The following is an 8,911-nucleotide window of genomic DNA, read 5'->3' on the forward strand; positions in this document are numbered from 1 at the left end:
GGGCTCCGCTGCTCCGCCCCCTCCCACAAACCTCCTGCAGGCCCACCTCGCCCTGGCAGCGCGCCAGGTAACCGGCTCACCCACTGAGGCTTCCTGTCAAAGCCTGGCGGCAAGTGGACCAGCCTCCCGGGCCGTGCTCGCTGAACCCTGCGTGGGAGCCCCCTCGGGCCAGATGACCCCGCGAACTGACGCCTGCGGTCCCCTCATGGGGCTTGGTCTTCTGGAATCCAGAGCGCCCCATCAAGGGGGCAGCCCGGGACCTGGTCCCTGGTCTCCAGCAGAGATGTGGTCTGAGTGGTCTCTGGGCCTGGACGCTGCTGGCTGCAAGCAGCAGGCCTGAGTGCCTCCCTCTTTCTGTCCTGCCTCATCACTCCTACAGACTAGGCGTAGGGGAGGGGGCCGAGGGGGGTGCCCACTTCATCCAGAGGCCCTAATGGCCCAGCAGGAGGCCAGCCCTTGGGGGAGGGGCAGGCGGGCCTGCAGCCACAGGCCTGGGAGGGGGAGACACCACCCTGCCCTCAGGGTCCTGCACTGGCAGGCCCTGACCTGAATTGCTGAGCTGTAGTTTCCCCATCTGTTAAAGAGATGGACAGTTTGGCCGAAAGGTTACTGGGTGATATGAGCACAGTGGGTGAAACGTCTGCGCTGACGGCTTTGGCTTATCAAATCTCCCCAGAGACCTGCCGCCTTTGGACGCTAGGGGAGTGGGGCTGGGGGTTGAGGGCTCACAGCGGGTAGGCGGCTGGGAGCAGACCCTTCAGATCGAGGTCTAGGTGGCTTCACAGCCTTGCTCGTCTTCTCCCTGGGGCCAAGCACACACCTCTTGGTGCCCAGGGCTGAGACTGGTGGATGCAGCCCCTGCCGGTCCAGCGGCCTCAGCCCCTGGAGTCTCCTTGGCTCGGCCCTGGTGTGGGAGCAGCTTCTGGCAACAGGCCAGTGTGGAATGCGCGCCAGGCGTGCCAGGTGGGCCACCGAGGAGGGTGCACTGGCTCCTGGACACCGTCCAGCCAGGGACCTATGCGTGTGGCGGCTGCCTTCGCCGGGACTGCCGTTCTTGGAATGCGCGAGTCCTAGCTCTGCGGACGCACTGCTGCCTGGAAGGCTGGCTGGCACCCCCGCCCGGCGCCCTGGCCCTCCCCTCGACCTCCAGAAGCTTTCCTAGCTCCCCTGAGCTGGGTTTCCGGTCTCTCCATTGCTCCCTGGGATCCAGCAGTTGGACCCTCCCGAGGGAGTGGAGGGGCGGTTGGCACTAGTTACTGACTCATCGGTCTCCCAGCCTGGAGCCTGGCTGTAGCCGGTTGTGGTCAGTGGGTATGTTTGTGGATCCAGAGGACAGAGGAGGGCAGGGGAGGATGGTGGGGAGTGACCTTCCAGCCTTCAGGCTGGGCTGGGGAGGGTGACCCAGCTGTGAGACCAGTGCTGAGCAGGGGTGTCCCGTGCCCCAGATCCCCACCTCTTACCCACCTGGGGCGGGCAGCAGGCAGAGTCCTGAACCTCCCTCTCAGAGGCTGAAGAGGGAGGCCTGGCACTGGCTGGGAATCTGCGGTTCGGCCATCCAGTCATCCACTCACTACGCCCATCCACTTATCCACCCTTCCATCCCTCCATCTGTCCACTCACCCACCCACTCATCCATCCAGGACTAAGTCTTCCTGGTGAGCAAGAATGGTGGGACCCAGCCCTGCTACAGAGTGGCCGTGGCACCCCTGGCAGCCGCTCTGCCTCTGGTCCTGCTGATCCGGGCCTGACCACTCTGCTCGTCTCCAGAAAGGTCAGCTCTGGTGGGGCAGTGGCTGGGGCTCTGGCCCTGGGTCCGCTCCTCCCCCTACCTCTGCCTCAGCCACTTCTGTAGCCTGGCAGCTCCGGCTGCTGTAACCTCAACACCCTCTCGTGGCAGGAGGTGGACGTCCTCTCATGCAGGAGGATGGACCAGGGCCCATCCCTGGTCTGGGGAGAGGAGGGGGACCCCAGTGGGACGGTGGTCTGGGTGGTCAGTCAGAGGCTCTGGTAGGTCAGTGACGTCTAGCCTCTTCCTTTGAGGGTGGCTCACACACTCAGGAGATTTTCATCATTTGCTGATTCTGCATTGGGAACTTGCCCACTCGCTACAATCTATTTGTAACCCTAAAATCAATACTTGTCTTGCCATCATTTGCTGACATGTGTAGACCAGCAGAATTTCTGAGTCTGCAGCTGAGGTCAGAAGGAGCCACTCTGGGCTTTCTTGTTCACACTGCAAACACGACCAGTTTAGCACTCAGTCTTCCACAGTTTTGTGCTTTTGGGGGGAGACAGTCCTGTTTCAAGTGGCCCTAGCCTAGCCCTAAATGCGCCCAGTGTCCTTAAAAGTGCAGGAAGCCTGGGTGTGCTTCACAGAGAAAATACGTGTGTTTGAGGAGTTTCCTGTCCATGTGAGTTTCAGGGCAGAAGGCAATGGCACCCCACTCCAGCACTCTTGCCTGGCAAATCCCATGGACGGAGGAGCCTGGTGGGCTGCCGTCCATGGGGTCACGAAGAGTTGGACACGACTGAGGGACTTCACTTTCACGTTTCACTTTCATGCATTGGAGAAGGAAATGGCAACCCGCTCCAGTGTTCTTGCCTGGAGAATCCCAGGGGCGGCGGAGCCTGCTGGGCTGCCATCTATGGGGTCGCACAGAGTCGGACACGACTGAAGAGACTTAGCAACAGCAGCCTTGGGTTCAGGGCTTCTGAACCAGTAACACAATATGTACCAAATGCAGTGTCTTTGAACAGTAAGGACACAGAAAAAGGTCATGTATTGATGGGCTGCTATTTCAGCCACGTGGTCTGAGGACCCTGACTCTGGGCTCCCCCAGGGAGATGGCTCAGTTCTCGATAGTTCAGTGTTTGTGGTCTCTACAGACCAGAAGGAAATGGCCACCCACTCCAGTGTTCTTGCCTGGAGAATCCCAGGGACAGAGGAGCCTGGTGGGCTGCAGTCCATGGGGTAGCAAAGAGTCGGGCACGGCTGAGCGGCTGACACTGCAGACCAGGCCCGCAGCCCTTGCTGCTGGCTTTGGCTGCTGGGCTGTCTTTTCCAGAGATTCAGGGCCAAGCCTGGGCCTCACAGGTCTCTGATCCCGGCTGGCCTGCCTCACTGCAGCCACCCCTCGCGCCTCCAGCCTCCAGGCCCCGCCCCGCCGCAGCCCCCTGCTCAGCCCAGAATAGCTGTCTCCATTTGGCTCCCAGCCATCCTTGAATTAGGCTCTGAGCCTCTCCTCCGTGGAGAAGAATCCGCTGGCATCTGAGCTTTCCCGTGCAGGAAGAGTTTATAGATCTCATGCGGGGGGTTGGGGGTGAGTGGGCGGAGGAAGGGGCTCCTGTGGCCCCTCTGCCCCCTGGAGGTGCTCTGCTCCCCGAAGGCCCCGGGACACATCTCTGCCCCCACCCCTTCTGGCTCACACCCTTGGAGTTTGCTGCCCCTCCTGGCCCACCCCCTTGGGGTCTGCTGCCCCTCCTGGCCCACCCCCTTGGGGGTCTCCGCCCCTCCTGGCCCACCCCCTTGGGGGTCTCCGCCCCTTCTGGCGCACCCCTTGCTCAGCCTCTTCCTGACCCCAGCAGAACTCTCCTTTTTTTCCTCCAGAACAGTGGGGAGGTTTAAGGGTTAAAAATAACCCCAAAATAGCCCCGTTTCCAGTACGAGCCTCTGCGCGCACCTCTCCTGCCTGCCCAGTGCCTGGTCTAAGACTCTGCTGTCTCTCCCACTCCTGCTCACTGCCCTCCCCCACCTCCCAGGGAACTCCCGCCAGGACCCCTCTTCGGGGATTCTCTGACTCCAATCCTCCCCATCCTGGAAGGGTCACTGTGCTCCCCTCTCCCAGGAACCGTGGACCTCAGCCCTCCGTGACCAGTCCTGTGGGGCAGCCATCGGGCTCCCTGGCTGGACTGTGAGCTCCAGTCGGGGAGTGGCTGCGGCTCAGGGTGCCAGCAGCCCCGAGTGACCAGGATGTGGGGGTGGGAGGTAGGAGTGAGCTCCAGCCGCCTCCCCACCCCGAGCCCTGCACGCTCTGCCTCTGTGGGCTCCCACTCCGTGTGCAGCTCCGAACCTGCCAGGCTCTCCGTGGCTGCGCACGCCGTTTCCTTTCATCCATCAGTCCCTGATTGCCTTGGCCGTACTTTTGAGATTAACTAGAAATCAAGCTCTAGTGGACGAGTGGCGCCGGAACCGGGACCGAGCACCGAGGCTCACAGCGCTCAGGGACAGCCGATTGCTGCTTGAACGCCATGCGGTGGGAGGATCCGTGGGCGGGGGCGGGAACCTTGCTGTGTGCAGGGTGCTGGGTGCTAAGCCAGGCCCTAAGCCCGGCACTCTTACAGTGAGTCCTACCTACCCCGAGTCTTACCCCAACCCTCTCTAGACCACACCGGGAGGGAGGAGGTGTGGGAGGCAGCCAGAGCCACGTCTGGCACTGCGAAGGCGAGGGACCGTCTCGGTGCCACGCTTCCCCTTGATGGCTATCAAGGGGTGTTCTTTTTTAAACTTCTTGCATTTTAAATTGTATCAACTTATTTCTTGAACCCTGAACGCTTAAGACCCAGATTCACCACGCCATATTGGGGGCAGGGCAGCAGCAAGACGCCCCCCTCCCTGCTTTAGCTTCTGGGGAGCTCTGCCCCCCACCCCATGCTGTTTCTTCCCATCTGTGGGTCCCCACCACCCGGTGCCCCCCTCCTCAGGCCTGCGCCCCGCAAGGCACAGCTCTGTGTGCTCATTTGCTCCTGGGCTGGGCAGGAGGTGCTGGGCGAGGGGCAGGCAGCTGGCTGTGGATTGGCCGGCCCAGAAAGACCCCGCCTCACTGCCGCTGATTCCTCCACCAGGGCTGGGCTGTGGCCCCTCCAGCCGCAGCTCACCCCGGGGTGGGGTGTGTTTGTGTGTGTGTGTCTGTAAGCTTTCCCCAGAAGATGGACGCAGGGCTCTGGGAATGGGCAGCAGTGTGGTTAGTTCAGACCTGGCCAGGGTCCCTGCTGACCCCAGCTAACAGAGCCGGGGCCTTTCTGGTTCCCCCCCACCCCACCCCCCACCTCGTGCTGGCAGAGAAGTGGCCATGTCCTCCTGCAGCCGCTGACTCAGGCCCACGTCATCTGGAAGAGCAGCTGAGGGTGGAGGGGAGTGGCGGATGGGCAGGCTCGGTGTGGGCTGGGGGCCTGCAGGGCCTGCGCGCTGGGCCCCGTGCAGCTGGGGTGTGCCTCCCATGGGCCGAATTGGAAGCCAGGCACACCGCTGCAGATGGTGGGCGATGGTGTCCAGTGGTCCGGTCCAGGAGCCGTGTAGCCGGACGGCCCAGGCCCAGATCCGGTTTCTGCGGCTGACAAGCTGCCTGGCCTTGGCTGCTCAGAGCTGGGCCCCCCGACCCCGTTGAGGGGGAAAGCAGTGACATTCCCGCTGTCGGGGGGGGGTCCTCTGAGCGGCCCCCTTCCCATCTCTGCCTCTAGCGGTGTCATGACGTGTGAGTGGGCACCCTGGCTCAAGTCCAGGGGAGGTGGTGCTGGGCAGCTTCACTGGGGCAGGGACAGTTCCTCCAGACAGGCCAGGCGGGCAAGAGGGAGCCCTGAGGCAGGGGTAGATGGGCTCCAGGCTAGACATTTACTACTGGCTCCTGTTTGCATTTCATGGACACAAAAAAGTGGGCTTCAGGCTGGATACTTAAAGCTGCGAGCATTTCCTGAGACCAGAGATAGGTGTGCTCCAGTTGAAGAATTTACAATCAACCTCTTGTTTGGCCTCCAAAATAGAAGTCACAATAGAAGCTGGGTCAACAGGCAGTCTTTGTCTCTTGTAAACACCTTAAGGTAACAGTCACAGCAATAGTCAAGGTAAGAGTCAACTCAGGGACGAAGAGGGGCAAGACCCTGTTCGAGTAAAGAGTTAAGGGATCTCCGCTCCCCCCTTTCTGGGGCAAGGGAAACACCACACATGTGCAGAAAGCTTCATTGTGGGCCAAAAGTCAAGGAGTAATAACAAGTTATAGTGCGTCTTGCTCTTCCCAGAAGCCTTCCCTTCGAGACTTTGAGAGACATCTTGGTTGAGGTGAGGGTCCTACCCAGGGGAGGGTCCCACCCAGGGGAGGGTCCCAGGGTAGGTCAGGTGTGGAAAAAGAAATCAGAGAGTTTGCTCAGGGTAAGCAAAGACCCAGAAGAACTGACCTAAATAAATGGCCTACCCGCCTCTTCGCGGCGCCCCTCCTCACGGCGGCCGCCCACACCCTTTCTGTCTGGGTGTGCACCTCGGCCTTGCTGCCGTCCTATCTCAACCGTTTCCTCTGTGTGCTCTTCCATGTATTGTTGTGCTTTGCCTCTACTAATAAACTTTGTGCCTGCATTTATAGTTTCTGCCTCTGTGATAAATGCATTTTTTTTTTTTTTTTAACTGGCAACAAAGATTCAGGGAAAAATAGCTTCTAGCCTCTGGCCCTTGCTGGTCTGGTGGCTGTGATTCCTGGTGTTCATCCAGGATTCCCAGGTTCAACTCCTGGGCAGGGAATTAAGATCTTGTTTCACACCACAGCCCACGCTGCCTGGTGGAGATCAGAGTCAGGGCGGAGATGGTGCAGGGCGAGAAGACGTGGGAGCAGGAAGGATTCGAAGGGGCTGTTGACTGGAAGATTATTCACAGCCTGAGAGTCGAGAGTTGTGTCTTATTTGGTGGGAATCTTTAGGACTTCAAGCCTGAGAGGCAACATCTCAAGTGACCCTGAGTCAACTGCTCTGAGGGGTGAGGGGAGGAGCCAGGTTACCTTTGCAACAGAGGGTAGACAGTCTGAATGTCAAAAGGTGATTGTTAATTAAAGAAACCCATATAATCCAGGTTAAAGAATTTAGTGCTTTACTGTGTATGGGAACATGCAAGAGTCTGGGCTCATTGCAACCGTTCCTTTGATCTGCACCTCAGCGGTCTGGGGCCAGGTTCCTGGGTTTTCTTTTTCCGAGTTTCCCCAGAGCTCACGAGCTCACAGTGGGGGGCTGCAGACCCTGGTGACTGTGTCACCCTCTGTTTGCAGATATGGCAGGAAATATTCCATTTCTCAACGTTTGAGCAGGGATGGGGTGGGGGGCCCTGACTCCCCGCATGAAAGATCCCAGGCGAGGCTGTAATAGGGGATTTGGTGGGGGTTAGACAGGCGTGCACATGTGGGAGAGTGCTGGGAGGCCAGCTTTCACTCTACGGGGGGAGAAGGCGCACCACCTGGTGTTGGGAAGACTGGGATGAGGATGAGGGGCAAATGCAAGTGTCCAGCAGCGAAGGCGGCCAGGCCCCCTGGCGTTCGCTGGTGATGAAGTCAGCTTGGCTTGTGGGAACAGCTGGCAATTTACAAAGGCTGGGGACGCTCGAGAACCTGTTTTGATCATAGTGCTGCCTTCCTTTGGGGCCTCAGGCCCTGTTCAGCCCCTGACTGCCTAGATAAAGGCCCCTTGGGGTGGCTGGCTCTCCCACAAGTCCTGGGCTTAAAACCATCACAGTGAGAGAGACACACCGGGCTTGGGACCCCAAGAGCTCCGTGTCTCTCTGGCTGTCTCTGGATGGCTCAGTGTAGCCTGGCTTTGTGGTTCACCTCACTGATGGATGTGGGCCAGCGCCCAGGGCCCCAGAAAGTGAAGCAGGCATCCAGTGGGCAGATGAGGCCAGGAGGCCAGCCCCGGCTGGTAGGGCCCTGAGTGCTGGACACAGGCACCTGCGGAGACTCGCCTCCTTCACCTTCGTGTGGCTCTGCTGCAGCTACCACTTGTTGGCCAATGGCGTCCTTGATGCTAAGGGTGCGCTCGTGGCCACGGAGAGCAGGCGCCGTGGCCAGGCTTGGAGCCCATGGCCCGGGTCCTCCTGCCAGCACCAGTTCCACCTTGGGTGGGCATCTGCCACCCTGGGGAGGACCAGGCCACTCTGTGTACCCCTGTCCTCTCCCCCTGCACCCCTTCACATTCTCACCCCACCCACTTCCTCCCAGAGGCTGGGTTGGGACCTAGGGGTGAGGTCTGGTTGTCCTCAACCTACAGATGCAGAAGTTGAGGCTGGAGCCGGAAGCAGCCCAGTCAGGGAGGCCTGGGAGGGACCGCAAGACCGTGCTGGAGATACCCAGCGGGCAGAGGCAGGCCTCTGGCGCAGGTCTCAGGGGGCCCTTGGGGTGCAGGAAGGCCCAGGAACCCAGCAGGACACATGAGCATTGGTGTTCCTGGTTGGGAGGTGACCCTCAGGTCAGGTGCCGAGCCCTCCCAGGGGAGGCCTTACCTGGCTGGACGGGCCTGGGTCCTGGGCACAAGTGCAGATGGGGGACAAGCGGGGACGTCCGGTGGAGGGAACCGCCTGGTCCCCTCTGGGGCCAGGTCTGCTGCGCTTGGCAGGGCGAGCTGACCTCCTCGTGGCCCACTGTCAGCTAGGACTGGAGGGGCGGGGTGAAGGCAGAGCTCCAGGAAGAGGCCTTCCAACGACAAAATTCCGTTTTCAGGGTGTGCATGCGTGTATGCATGCGTGTGTACATGTGTGCGCCCGTGTCCAGGCCAGGTGGGGGAGGAGGGGCGGGCTGGCAGGGCTCCTAGCGGTGGTCCAGAGGTTCCAGGCTCCCCCCGAAGAGTGCCCATGGAGGCTTCCAGGAGCGGGGCGTGGCGGGCGGCGGGGACTCTATCCTGAACTCAGTGTCCGCGGGGGAAGTCCTGGGTGACCTGAGCGCCTCTGGCCCACATTCTCCTGGGAGGAGGCCGGCCTGTCTGCTTTCCACGGGGGTGGCAGCACCGTTCTCCATGGACCCCTGCCCGTCACACCTGCTGCCTCTGGAGACTTCTCTAGCCCTCCCCCTCGGGGATCCCGCAGCCCCGCCCACCCCCCCCCCCCCCCGCCCACCCTCCCCCCCCCCCGCCCACCCTCCCGCAGCCCCGCCCACCCTCCCGCAGCCCCGCC

The sequence above is a fragment of the Oryx dammah genome, unplaced genomic scaffold, assembly GCF_014754425.2.
Source record: "Oryx dammah isolate SB20612 unplaced genomic scaffold, SCBI_Odam_1.1 HiC_scaffold_16, whole genome shotgun sequence".
In the NCBI taxonomy this organism is placed as follows: Eukaryota; Metazoa; Chordata; class Mammalia; order Artiodactyla; family Bovidae; genus Oryx; species Oryx dammah.